The sequence below is a fragment of the Macaca mulatta genome, chromosome 1 (genome assembly GCF_049350105.2).
Source record: "Macaca mulatta isolate MMU2019108-1 chromosome 1, T2T-MMU8v2.0, whole genome shotgun sequence".
NCBI lineage: Eukaryota > Metazoa > Chordata > Mammalia > Primates > Cercopithecidae > Macaca > Macaca mulatta.
This window is the reverse complement of record NC_133406.1, coordinates 75133-90280: the sequence shown is the minus strand read 5'-3', so window position 1 is coordinate 90280 and position 15148 is coordinate 75133. Positions and strand designations below refer to the sequence as shown.

General features: G+C 41.7%; 1 long non-coding RNA gene across 1 annotated transcript; it reads left to right on the top strand.

Annotated features, from left to right (window-relative positions):
• Positions 1 to 9927: 9927 nt before the first annotated feature.
• On the top strand, positions 9928 to 11698 carry LOC144337605 (uncharacterized). The gene is made up of 2 exons (XR_013410833.1): positions 9928 to 10131; positions 10964 to 11698. It is a non-coding gene; the product is annotated as an uncharacterized LOC144337605 (long non-coding RNA).
• Positions 11699 to 15148: the final 3450 nt, after the last annotated feature.

Sequence of the window (15148 nt, the reverse complement as noted above, 5' to 3'; positions counted from 1 at the left end):
ATATGTACCACATTTTCTTAATGCAATCCATTGTTGATGGTCATCTAGTTGATTCTATGTCCATGCTATTGTGAATAGTGCTGCAATAAACCTATGAGCTCAGGTGTCTTTTTGGTAGAACAATATATTTACCCTTGAATATGTACCAGTAATGGGATTCATGGGTTGAATGGTAGTTCTAGGTTCCTTGAGAAATCTCCTAACTGCTTTCTACAGGGGCTGAACTAATTTACATTCCCACATAAGCATTCCCTTTTCTCCACAGCCTTGCCAGCATCTGTTATATTGTTACTTTTTAGTGATACTCATTCTGACTGGTGTGAGATGATATCTCATTGTGGTTTTAATTTGTATTTCTCTGATGGTGATGTTGAACTTTTTTTTACGTATTTGTTGGCTGTGTTTATGTCTTCTTTTGAAAATTGTCTATTCATGTCCTTTGCCCATTTTTTAATGGAGTTATTTGTTTTTTTGCTTGTTGATTTATTTCAGTTCCTTACAGATTCTGGATATTAGACCTTTGTCAGATGTAGAGTTTGTGAATATTTTCTCCCATTCTGTAGGTTGTCTGTTTATTCTGTTGATAGTTTCTTTTGCTGTGCAGAAGCTCTTTAGTTTAATTAGGCCCCACTTGTCAACTTTTGGTTTTTTTTTTTTTTTTGAGACGGAGTCTCGCTCTGTCGCCCAGGCTGGGGTGCAGTGGCCGGATCTCAGCTCACTGCAAGCTCCGCCTCCCGGGTTTACACCATTCTCCTGCCTCAGCCTCCCGAGGAGCTGGGACTACAGGCGCCGCCACCTTGCCCGGCTACTTTTTTGTATTTTTTAGTGGAGACGGGGTTTCACCGTGTTAGCCAGGATGGTCTCGATCTCCTGACCTCGTGATCCGCCCGTCTTGGCCTCCCAAAGTGCTGGGATTATAGGCGTGAGCCAACTCGCCCTGCCAATTTTTGTTTTTGTTGCAATTGCTTTTGAGCACCTAGTCATAAATTATTTGCCAAGGCGAATGTCCAGAAGTGTATTTCCTAGGTTTTCTTCTAGGATTTTTTATAGTTTGAGGTCTTACATTTAAATCTTTAATTCATCTTATTTTTTGTATATGGTGAGAAGTAGGAGTCTAATTTCATTCTTCTGCATATGGTTAGCCAGTTTTCCCAGCACCATTTATTGAATAGGGAGTCCTTTTCCCATAAGCACTGGCTTTGATGCATTCTAAGTGTTTCTTACTTTTGACCATGACCTACAATAACAACAATAGCAAGAATGATAAAAATAAAAAATAAAAGACATAGGCTGGGAACGATGGCTCATGCCTATAATCGCAGCACTTTGGGAGGCCAAGGTGGGCAGATCATGAGGTCAGGAGTTCAAGACCAGCCTGGCCAACATGGTGAAACCCGTCTCTACCAAAAATACAAAAATTAGCTGGGTGTGGTGGTGCGCACCTGTAACCCTAGCTACTCAGGAGGCTGAGGCAGGAGAATCGCTTGAACCTGGGAGGCAGAGGTTGCAGTGAGCCAAGATCACGCCACTGCATCCCAGCCTGGGTGACGGAGCAAGACTTCTCCGTCTCAAAAAGAAAATAAATAAATAAATAAATAAGTAAATAAATAACACTTACTGAGCCGGACACTGTAGTAAATGTTTTCCGTTTAATATTGTTTTCATTTAATTCTTACGACAAATTATGAGATAGGTACTGAGAGAGCAGGAGCACCGTCATCTCAAACAAACACTGCCACTTTAAGTTCCAGCTCCCTTTCTAGCTTCATGCATTTCAAGGAAATCACTTCTAACTACAAGCAACCAGAAAAGAGCAGACAGTAACACACAGATAAGACAGCTCGGGGACAGAGAAAGGCGGGGCGGAAGTCTCTTAGGTGCTGCCAAACTTCACCCTCATACACTGGAGCCCCAGTAAAACAGCGGGCCTTGGTAAGCACATTCCTTTCCCTTCAGGTGCTCTAAGATAGGGAAGCTAAAGGCAGACTCGGGGATATGCTGCAGCTGCAGAAAAATGTATGGGAACAGACACACAACTGTCCCTCCCAGATAAGCAAAACAAAGAGTCACAGAAGCAATCCAAGCCTCTGATAAACTCTCCCACCCCGAATCCTTTTATTTCTTTTTTTTTTTTTTTTGAGACGAGTTTCACTCTTGTTGCCCAGGTTGGAGTGCAATGGCGTGATCTCAGCTCACCACAATCTCCGCCTCCCGGGTTCAAGTGATTCTCCTGCCTCAGCCTCCCAAGTAGCTGGGATTACAGGCATGTGCCACCATGCCCAGCTAACTTTGTATTTTTAGTAGAGATGGGTTTCTCCATGTTGGTCAGGCTGGTCTCAAACTCCCGACCTCAAGTGATCCACCTGACTCGGTCTCCCAAAGTGTTGGGATTACAGGCATGAGCCCCTGCACCAGGCCTGAATCCTTAAAAACTCTTACTCTGTAAGAGAGTGCAGCTTCTGACCTAATTAGGTCAGAAGTCCCTCACGGGTTTGTTTTCTGAAATAAACCTGTCTACTGTCGAGCCACCCTTCGTCTTTCTCTCCTCTTTTTTTAATTCTTACAGGTACTATTATTGTGTTCACAGTTTTTATGTGAAGAAACAGATGCAATGGGATTCGGAATCTTGCCCAAGGTCACAAAGTTCCTATGAGCCAGTGTCAACATGCAAGTTTAGGCTGCCTGGCTCCTGACTATTCCACACAAATCATGTGACCTCTTAACAGCCCAAGGGCTACAGAAGTAATCCATGTCATGAAAGGATCCAGCCCACCTACAATCACTCACCCCACACACTACATGCACCACACACATACTACATGCATACACATTATACACGCACCACACATACCACACATCACAGATACACACATGCACCACACACACCACTCACCCCCACACACACCCACACCCAGCTACACTACAGACCACACACACTACACATCATACACTACACATCATACACTACACACACCCCCACACCACAGATCACAGATACACACGTACCACACACCACACACACCACAACATACACCACACACACCCACACACACCACACACCTCCCCACACATCCACAGCCCCCCATCACACTGCAGATGCTATGCATCCCAGATACACAGATGTACCACACACCACACCTCCCCACACCCCACACACACACCTCACAAACAGTACAACTCCCACACCCCACACACCAACACCTCTCTACACACCACAGACATCACACATCACAGATACACACATTCACCACCCACCACGCACCCACAGGACACACACAGTCATGCACATACCACTCACAAATCACACTCACACACGGACACATGCACAGTAACATAGACATACTCTGAAGAAAAGTTATGCAAACAAAATTTGTCTCTGTCAGATGTGATGCTCCAAGATTTTGTTTTGTCTTTCATTTTATTTTCTAGAATGCTGCACACTGCCCACTACATTAATGGTTCTCGCAAGGGGGGGCAACCCTACCTGTAGCCAACTAGACTGAGATAACAGTATTAGCCTCTTCTCTATGTATCCAATTTGAGGCCAGACAACAGAGGGACCTGGGTGGGTGGGAACAGTGTAGACTGGCTGTGCTGTAGACATTTTTGAGAAAATTTGTGATTGTGAGTGGGGTATGTGGGTTATACTTTTTGGGTTTCATGATATAAATTTTGAGAATGCTTGATTCAATGATTTGTCATCACTTTTGCTTAATAAGAGATACACACTTTGATGAAGAGCCACAAGAGAATGTCTAAAATACTTTTAAGAAATATTTTTGGGCTGGGCACAGTGGTGCACAACTGTAATCCCAGCCCTTTGGGAGGCTGAGGCAGGTGAATTGCATGAGCCCAGGAGTTCAAGACCAGCCTGGGCAACATGGCAAGAGCTCATCTCTACTAAAAATTTAAAAATCAGCCAGGCACAGATGCCCTGTGCCTAGCTACTAGGGAGGCTGAAGCAAGAAGATGGCTTGAGCCCTGGAGGTCGAGGCTGCAGTGAGCCAAGATTGAGCCACTGTATTCCAGCCTGGGCAACAGAATGAGACCCTGTCTTTTTAAAAAAGAAAAAAAAAAGTGTTTTTGAAGAAAAGTCCAATCTCTTGTAAATAAAGTCTTTATAGCTAATTTATACTTTCTAGGTAATGACTAACACAATGAAAACTAAGCTCTTCATGAGGTCTTTGCAGTAAAGGGTTGATTCAGCAGAAAAAAAGGCCTTGCCTGTGTCAACCCCAAATAACCAAAAGGATCAGAATCTAGTTTAAAGAGAGTTTATTCAAGCACAAAGTTGAGGATAGGCCTGCCTGGGAAGCACAGATTCCAAAGAATGGAAGTCACTGCTCCAAAGTGTAGAATTTGAGATTGCTTGTATAGACAAAGCGTGCAGAAGTGTGACAGACTTTCAACATCTTTCTATATAAGGGTTAATGCATAGTTATGACAATCTGAGTAGGTCAAGGTAGTCTTGTTCCTTCCTTCCTTCCTTCCTTCCTTCCTTCCTTCCTTCCTTCCTTCCTTCCTTCCTTCCTTCCTTCCTTCCTTTCCTACCATCCTTCCTTCTTTCCTTTCTTCCTTTTACTTTCTTTCTTGGAAAGGCATATTTAGCATTCTACACTGAAGATGTAACGGTCATAGAGGGACTTAGGTGTCATCTGGTCTGAGTTAGGTACAGGACAATAAAGGAGGCAGTTAATCTAAACATCAGTGATTGGAAGGAGGGGTGAAGGTTTGGTTTCTGGTCTCCTAGTCATTTACAGAACAAGAACAAAAATGAAGAGAGTCAAGCTATAATCTAAGAAGCACAATTGTAAACATTCTATGTGATTCAATCTCCAGGACTTAACTTCTCCTTTGGCATAATACATTTACAGGGTCCTGAAATTTTATTTTCTTTCACACCTGGCTATTAAGAGGCTACGTCTAAGCCCTTGGAATATCCTGCCTGATAAAAGTGTTTTTATTTACTTGGAGTTTGGGCTACCACAGACAGTCTATGTGAACAATATGATTTATGGTGTGGGTCTTGGCTCATGTAGTACCAGCTTGGCCTTCGGATGGGTTGGAGACTCAGGTTAGCCACTCCAGTAGTCAATCATATCTATTTGACTCACCTCTGAGAGAAACTCTGGACACCCAGGCTTGAGTGTCCTTCCCTGGTTGACAATAGTCTATATGTATTGTCATACACTGTTGCTGGGAGAACTAAGCACTGTCCATACAACTGCACAGGGAAAAGACAACTGGAAGTCTGTTGTGGTCTTTTCTGGATACTATATATGTTTTACCTTTGGTCATTTAATTTATTTTCCCCAGCTTTATTGAGGTATAACTGGTATCCAGAAAATGGCACATAATGTATACAATTGGACATAGGTACATACTCATGTTACCATCACCTCAATAAAGGTAATGAACACATCCATCGATTTCAGAAGTTTCCTTTTATCCCTTTGTTGTTGTTTTTGATAAGAACATTTAATATGAGAAAAATCCTCTAAAATTTTTAAGTGCACAATACCTTATTGTTAACTTATGCACTATGTTGTACAGCAGTTCTTCAGAACTTATTTTATGTAACTGTAACTTTATTCCCATTGAATAACAACTCTCCATATCCCTCTCCCCCATCTCCTGGTAACCAGGATTCTATTGTCTACTTTTATATGTTTGACTATTTTAAATACCTCATATGAGAGGAATCAGGCAGTATCTGTCCTACTGTAACTGACTTATTTCATTTAGTATCATGTCTTTCAAGTCCATCTAAATGACTGCAAATGGTAGGATTTCCTTCTTTTTAAAAGGCTGAATAATAGTCTGTTGTTCGTATGTTTGTGTATACATATGTGCATTTTCTTTACCCATTCATCTCTCAATGGCCATTTGGGTTGTTTCTATCTTGGCTATTGTGGATAATGCTACAATCAATGGGAGTGCAAATACCTCTTCAAGATTATAATTTTTATTCTTTTGGCTATATACCCACAAGTGTTATTGCTGGATTATTTGGCAGTTCTATTTTAATTCTTTTTTTCAGGAAACTCCATTCCATTTTCCATAATAGCTGTATTAATTCACATCTCCACCAACAATGTATAAGGGCTCCTTTTTCTTTTTTTTTTTTTTTTTTTTGAGACGGAGTCTCGCTCTATCACCCAGGCTGGAGTGCAGTGGCCGGATCTCAGCTCACTGCAAGCTCCGCCTCCCGGGTTCACGCCATTCTCCTGCCTCAGCCTCCCGAGTAGCTGGGACTACAGGCGCCTGCCACCTCGCCCGGCTAAGTTTTTGTATTTTTAGTAGAGACGGGGTTTCACTGTGTTAGCCAGGATGGTCTCGATCTCCTGACCTCGTGATCCGCCCGTCTCGGCCTCCCAAAGTGCTGGGATTACAGGCTTGAGCCACCGCGCCCGGCCAAGGGCTCCCTTTTCATTACATCTTTGACAATACTCTTTTCTTTTTTGTTGATTGATTGATTAAGGACATTCTAACAGGTATGAGATGATATTTCATTGTGGTTTTGATTCCTGTTTCTCTGATGATTAGTGCTGTTGAGCATCTTTTTATATATCTTCTGGCCATGGCCATTTGTAGGTCTTTGGAGAAACATGTGTACTCAGGTCCTTTGCTCATTTTTATATCAAGTTATTTTTGTTTTTGCTATTGAGTTATAGGGGTTCCTTATGTTGGAAATTAACCCATCATCAGACATGTTATTTGAAAATATTTTCTCTCATTCTTTGGGTTGTCTTTTTATTTCATAGGTTGTTTCCTTTGTAATGCAGAAACTTTTTAGTTTGATATAGTCCCACTTGTCTATTTTTGCTTTTTTATTTTTGCCTGTCTTTTTGCTGTCAGATATATTAAATCATTGCCTGGACCTAGAAAAGTCAAGGGACTTTACGTCTATGTTTTCTTCTAGGATTTTTAGGGTTATATTACTTATGTTTTAGTGGTTAATCCATTTTGAGTTAATTTTTGTGTATGGTGTAAGATAAGATTCCAATTACATGCTTTTGGATGTGGATATACGATTTTCCTTATTTATTGAAGAGACTATCATTTTCCTGTTGTGTATTCATGGCACTCTTGTTAAACATCAGCTGACGATGCATGCATGGGTACCTTTGCTGATTTTAACCTGTATTCTTTCACTCTAATAAGTCAAAACTCACTGTAATGAGTATATACATTTTCTTTTCTCTTCTTGTTCCTTTTCTTTCTTCCCCCTCCCTCCCTTCTTTCTCTCTTTCTTTCTTTCCTTTCTTTTTCTTTCTTTTTTCTTTCTTTCTTCCCTTTCCCTTCCCTTCCTTCTCTCTTTCTTTTCTTTCTTTCCTTCTCTTTCTTTCTTTCTTTCTTTCTTTCTTTCTTTCTTTCTTTCTTTCTTTCTTTCTTTCTTTCTCTTTCTTTCTCTCTCTCTTTCTTTCTTTCTTTCTTTCTTTCTTTCTTTCTTTCTTTCTTTCTTTCTTTCTCTTCTTTCTTAGATGGGGTCTCACTCTGATTGTGTCACTGGTTGGAGTGCAATGACACAATCATAGCTCACTGCAACCTCAAACTCCTGAGCTCATGTGATCCTCCTGCCTCAGCCTCCTGAGTAGTTGGGACTCCAGGTGTGCATGGCCTACATCTGGCTGTTTTGTTGTTGTTGTTTTAGTTTTTGTAGAGATGGGATCTTGCTATGTTGTCCAGGCTGGTCTCTAACTTCTGGTCTCAAGCTATCCTCCCACCTCAGCCTCCCGAAGTGTTGGGATTATAGGCTTGAGCCATCACACCCAGCCTATAACAATTTTTCTGAGTTCTGTAAGTCCTTCCAGCCAATCATTGAACCTGAGAGTGGTCTCTGGGTCAACCAACAACAGGCCAATGTTTGGGAACTTAACAAAGAGAAAGAAGCCAGAGGAGTTTGACTGTGGCCACAGTCTGGTTTTCCTCTGATTTCACAGAGACCAGTCCTGCCCACAGAGTGCTAGCTCTCCTCTTTGGTGGTGAGTGGCCCCCATATGTGGCTATACTAGCAGCCCAACCTGGCACACAAAGAGGAGGAAGGACAAAGAGGAGGAAGAACATCTGAGTAGCAAGGGGTCTGCTGCTCAAGGAAGCAAGACTACCTTTAAAAATTGGCTCCTGTTCTGCTCCTCAATCCAATCATCCCATGTCTGGTGCTCTTAGACATTTAAGGAATTAAATATCTTAATGATATTGAAGGCTTGCAGGGTATTTTTTTTCTTCAATATTTTGGAGGAAACAGGTGTTTCTTGGTTACATGGATAAGTTCTTTAGTGGTGATTTCCAAGATTTTGGTGCACTAAGATTTTGGTACCTGAGCAGTGTACACTGTACCCAATGTATAGTTTTTTGTTGTTGTTGTTTGTTTGTTTGTTTGTTTGTTTTAGACAGAGTCTTGCTCTGTCACCAGGCTAGAGTGCAGTGGCGTGATCTTGGCTCACTGCAACTTCTGCCTCCCAGGTTCAAGCGATTCTCTTGCCTCAGCCTCCCAAGCAGCTGGTACTACAAGCACGCACCACCACGCCCAGCTAATTTTTGTGTTTTTAGTAGAGACAGGGTTTCACCATGTTGGCCAGGATGGTCTCGATCGCTTGATCTCACGATCCACTCGCCTCGGCCTCCCAAAGTGCTGGGATTACAGGCGTAAGCCACTGCGCTTGGCCCACTGTATAGTCTTTTATCCTTCATGCCCCTCTGACCCTTCCCCACCTCCCGAGTCCCCCAAGTCTATTATATCATTTTTATGCCTTTGCATCCTCATAACTTAGCTCCTTTATAAGTGAAAACATACAATATTTGATTTTCCATTACTGAGCTACTTCACTTAGAATAATGGTCTTCAACTCCATCCAAGTTGCTGCAAATGTAAGGCTTACAGTTTTATGCAGTTTTAAATAGGCTCCCTGGTTCTCAGGCCGTTGACTCAAACTGGAGATACAACACTGGCTTTCCTGGGTCTCCAGCTTGCAGACAGTAGATTGTGAAACCTCTTAGTCTCCATAATCCACAAGCCAATTTCTCATAAATCTTTTCATATATCTATAAATATTCTTTCTTGATTCTCTTTCTCTGGAAAACTGTAACTCACACAATCGTGCATACATTTATCATTCCTTATGCATATTCTTTTTCTTTTAGAAATGGGGTCTTGCTCTGTCACCTAGGTTGGAGTGCAGTGGCACGATCACAGCTTACTGTAGCCTCAAGCTCCTGGGCTCAAGCAATCTTCCTGCCTCAGCCACCTGAGTAGAGCACACCTGTAGCTCCAGCTGCTTCTAATCAGCCATCTTGGCTCCTCCCTCCTACAAAAAACCTTTAGAGGGAAGGGACAAAATTACTGATTTTGCAGCTGAAGAGCTGCACTCTTCAGCTCTCACCAAGAAGAATGAAAACGGTGAGTGCATTCTATTCCTTCAACTGAGGTATCCAGTTGAAGGCTAGGCAGTGACCCATGGAGAGCAAGGAAAAGCAGGGCGGGGCGATAGCCCACCTGGGAGCTGCATGGAGCACAGGGATCTCCCACTCCCGGCCCAGAGAGGCGGTGAGGGATTGCGCCACCCCACCCAGGAAATCACGCTTTTCCCATGGATCTTTGCAACCCATAGATCAGGATGTAAAAAGTAAAGTAGAGGTTCCTCTTCAAAGACTTTCCTCCCCATTCTCCCCCATTTAATTAGGAATAAATAGTAACTTCTCTTAGAAGCAAAATTTATTCAAAGACTTGTGCTAACATTCTTAAATATCTGCTAGCCGTGGTAAAGAAATCAATGTACTTTATGTCCTTAGCTCCCACACTTTAGCCTAAATATTTGCCCTGGCATGCTTATACTGGTCCAAGCAAGTATTAGGTCATAGCCTGTTCCTCTTCCTTATGTGAAGGTGTTTTTACCTTTCTCAGCATTCCACAAGTTACTTCCTTCTTCCTTTGTTCTCCTCTGCCTTTGCCTCTTTAAAAAAGTTCTAAGTTGCCAGCTGATCAGAACGAATACAGAACGTGAGGTCTGGTTCCAGCCAATGGAAACCGGACACAGCAGTAGGGTAGACACGTTCGGTTATAAATGACCCTGTCTTCTTTGTTTGATGTACACTCGTGGCAAAACTGCTGGCAAGTGCACCCTTTTCGCAGTAAGTAAAAATGGCCTTGCTGAGTAAATTAAATTTATGTTTAAGTGCTATTTTTACAGCACTGGGGAACAAGCATTTCAAACAAGGAGATTCCCTCTTGATCCTATGCCACCAGGGCCTTGGGTCCCATGCAGAGAGCTATGCAGACCTGGTGGCTGCTTCAGTCAGCAGCTGCTCAGGAAGGCACAGAGATGCAGGAGGTTTTGCATACTCAAGCTTGAAAATTCCTGTGAGGCAGGAGATCTGTCTGTTCCTGTAGGAAGGGGACCGAAGCCAGTGGGCTCGGTCCCACAAAACCTTACTAGCTAAGACCCACTGGCTTGGAAATCCCCGTGGGCCAGTGGCAACAGACTGCAGACTGCCTGAGATGACCGAGTTCTTGGGGAAAGGGGCAGCTGCCATCTCTGCAGCTCCGGTTGGCTGTTTTGCCCTCCTAATGCTGGGGAGACTGGGTGGTTTGGACTGGGAGGAATTCCCCACAGTGGAGCTCAGCAGCTATGGCAGGTTGTGGCCAGATTGCTTCTTTACATGGGAACCCAACTCATTCCTCCTCACTAGGTGGGGCCTCCCTGGGGAATTTCAGCAACTCCAGCCAGGGTTTTATGGACAGAACTCTGATCTCCCTGGGATGGAGCCCCTTGTGGGAGGGGCAGCCACGGTTTCTGCAGTTCAGCCGACAGCCTTTCCTGCCTGCTGGCTTTGGAGAGTCTGGGCAGTCCAGATGAGGGGGGTTCTCCCCAACAGTATACCAACTCCACCAGGGGAAGCCAGACTACTTCTTTAAGCAGGTCCCCAATCCTATTCCTCCTGACTGAATGAGACCTCCCAACAGGGGTCTCCAGACACCTCCAGGAGCATCAGGTCAATGTTCCTCTGGGAAGGAGCAGACTGCCACCTTTGCTGTTTTGTACCCTCCACTGGCGATACCTCCAGCTGAGAGAGGGACCCAGGCGAATAGGGTCTGGAGTGGTCCTCTGGCAAACCACAGCAGCCCTACGGAAGAGGGGACTGACTGTTAAAAGAAAAATAAACAAGCAAACAGAAAACAACAACAACAACATCAACGAAAAAGACCCCACAAAAACCCCATCCGAAGGTCAGCAGCCTCAAAAATTGAACGTAGATAAGCCCACAAAGATGAGAAAGAATCACAGCAAAAACACTGAAAACTCAAAAAGCCAGAGTGCCTCTTCTCCTCCAAATGATTGCAACACCTCTCCAGTATGGGCACAGAACTGAGCTGAGGCTGAGATGGATGAATTGACAGAAGTAGACTTTAGCAGGTGGGATATAATAAACTTTGCTGAGCTAATGAAGCATGTTCCAACCCAATGCAAAGAAGCTAAGAGCCATGATAAAACATTACAGGAGCCGACAACCAGAAAATCCAGTTTATAGAAGAATATAAATGACCTAATGGAGCTGAAAAACACAACACAGGAACTTCACAATGCAATCACAAGTATCACTAGGTGAATAGACCAAGGAAAAATCTCAGAGCTTGAAGACCATCTTACTGAAATAAGACAGGCAGACAAGAATAAAGAACAAACAAACAAACAAAAAATGAACAAAACCTCTGAGAAATACGGGATTATGTAAAATGACCAAACTTACAAGTGGCTGGGGTAACTGAAAGAGATGGGAAGAATGGATGCTAATTGGAAAACATACTTCAGGATATCATCCAGAAGAACTTCCCCAACCTAGCAAGACAGGCCGACATTCAAATTCAGAAATTCAGATAACCCCAGTAAGATACTCCATGAGAAGATTCTCCAAGGTTGAAATGAAAGAAAAAATGTTAAGGGCAGCCAGAGAGAAAGACCAGGTCACCTACAAAGGGAAGCCCATCAGACTAACAGTGCATCTCTCAGTGGAAACCCTACGAGCCAGAAGAGATTGGGGGCCAATATTCTACAATTTTTTTTTTTTTTGAGATGGAGTCTTACTCTGTTACCCAGGCTGGAGTGCAGTGGCAAGATTGGCTCACTGCAAGTTCTGCCTCCTGGGTTCACGCCATTCTCCTGCCTCAGCCTCCCGAGTAGCTGGGACTACAGGCGCCTGCCACCACGCCCGGCTAATTTTTTGCATTTTTAGTTGAGATGGGGTTTCACCATGTTAGCCAGGATGGTCTCGATCTCTTGACCTTGTGATCCACCTGCCTTGGCCTCCCAAAGTGCTGGGATTACAGGCATGAGCCACCCCACCCGACTCAACATTTTTAAAGAAAAGAATTTCAAACCCAGAATTTCATATCCAGCCACACTAAGCTTCATAAACAAAAAAGACATAAGACCCTTTTCAGATGAGCAAATGCTGAGGGAATTCATCACCACCAGGCCTGCCTAGCAGGAGCTCCTGAAGGAAGCACTAAATATGGAAAGGAAAAACCGTTACCAGGTACTACAAAAACACACTGAAGTACACAGACCAAGAACACTATTAAGCAACTACATAAACCAATCTACAAAATAACCACTAGCATCATGATGACAGGAACAAATTCACAAATAACGACATTAACCTTAAATGTAAATGGGCGAAATGCCCCAATTCAAGGACACAAAATGGCAAGCTGGATAGAGTCAAGACCCATCAGTATGCTGTATTCAACAGACCCATCTCACATGCAGACACACAAATAGGCTCAAAATAAAGGGATGGATGAAAATTTACCAAGCAAATGGAAAACAGAAAAAAGCAGGGGTTTTTTGTAGTTTCTGACAAAACAGACTTTAAACCAACAGAGATAAAAGACACAAAGAAGGGCATTACATAATGGTAAAGGGTTCAATTCAACAAGAGGAGTTAACTATCCTAAATATATATGCACCCAATAATGGGGTACCCAGATTCTTAAAACAAGTTCTTAGAGACCTACAGAGAAACTTAGACTCCCATACAATAATAGCGGGAGACTTTAATACCCCGCTGACAATATTAGACAGATTATAGAGACAGAAAATTAACAAAAATATTCAGGACCTGAACTCAGATCTGAATCGAGTGGACCTTATAAATATCTACAAAACTCTCTACCCAAATTCAACAGAATATACATTGCTCTCATCACCACACAGAACTTACTATAGTTGAATACGTAATCTTAAGTAAAACACTCAGCAAATGCAAAAAACTGAAATCATAACAGTTTCTCAGAACACAGTGCAATCAAATTAGAACTCAAGATTAAGAAACTCACTCAAAACCACACCACTACATAGAAATTGAAAAACCTGATCCTGAATGACTCCTAGGTAAATAATAAGGCAGAAATCAAGAAGTTCTTTGAAGCCAATGAGAACAAAGAGACAACATACCAGAATCTCTGGAATGCAGCGAAAGCAGTGTTAAGGGGAAAATTTATAGTACTATATGCTCACATCAAAAAGCTAGAAAGATCTCAAGTCAACACCCTAACATCACAAATAAAAAACTATTCCCAAAGCTAGCAGAAGACAAGAAATAACCAAGATCAGAGGAGAAATAAAGGTGATAGAGACATCAAAAACCCTTCAAAAAATCAGCAAATCCAGGAGCTGGTTTTTTTTTTTTTTTTTTAAAAAAAAAGTAAAATAGATAGACTACTAGCTACACTAATAAAGAAAAAAAGAAGAATCAAATAGAGACAATTAGAAACAATAAAGGGGATATCACCACTGACGCCATGAAAATATGAAAAACCATCAGAAAATACTGTAAACACCTCTATGCAAATATACTAGAAAATCCAGAAGAAATGGAGAAATTGCTGGATATATACACCCTCCCAAGACTGAACCAGGAAGAAGTTGAGTCCCTGAATAGACCAATAATGAGTTCTGATATTGAGGCAGTAATAAATAGCCTACAAAAAAAAAAAAAAGCCCAGGATTAGAAGGATTATAGCTTAATTCTACCAGAGGTATAAAGAGGAGCTGGTAATATTTCTTCTGAAACTATTTCAAACAATTGAAAAGGAGGGACTCCTTCCTAACTCATTTTATGAGGAAAAGCATCATCCTGATACCAAGACCTGGCAGAGATACTACAACAACAACAACAACAACAAAACGGAAATCAGGCCAGTATCCATGATGAACATCAATCCAAAAACACTCAATAAAATACTGGCAAGCTGAATCCAGCATCACATCAAAAAGCTTATCCACCATGATCAAGTTGGCTTCATCCCCAGGATGCAAGCAAGGTTGGTTTAACATATACAAATCAATATATGTAATTCATCACATAAACAGAACTAAAGACAAAAACCACATGGTTGTCTCAATAGAAGCAGAAAAGATCTTTCATAAAATTCAACATTCCTTCATGTTAAAAACTCTCAATAAACTAAGTGTTGAAGGAAAATACCTCAAAATAATAAGAGCCATAGATGACAGACCCACAGTCAGTATCATACGTAATGGTCAAAAGGTGGAAGGAATCAAGCAACTTGTAGCTGAGCTTTAATTGCTGCTATGTACCACCATCATTAACCACAAGGTGTTACTTAGTCAATGCTTGATGGACATGAGAATTTTTATATGTAAAATCTCACCCCATACATACACACAAAAACATGTACAGGTGAAATAAACTAAATGACATAAATTAATAAATGTATGTTTAATTCCCCAAGTCCATTTTCTTCTTCTTTTTATATGTTTTTTCTTTTTTTTTAATTTGTTAACTCCCTAAAGCAAGATAGTATCTATAAACAAACTAGGCTGCAAGGCTTTTATGAAATTTACTCATAATACACATAATTTAAATATTTTCCCCCCAATTTTTTCCTTAAAGCTTATTTAGCCTATTTCTCAAAGACAACTTCAAAATATATATTTTCCTCAAAGGATTCTAGCTTAACAGGCTAAGTTTTTTGTTTTGTTTTTTCCCAATTCCTATTATGCAGTTCTGCGATTCTACCCAAAATTTGACATTGTTTTCAAAGATTTGACTTTGTTTTTAAACGTAGCTTTATTCAAAGCAATGCACTGAAAATGTCTAGACGGGCTCTTTGCAGCTCCATAAA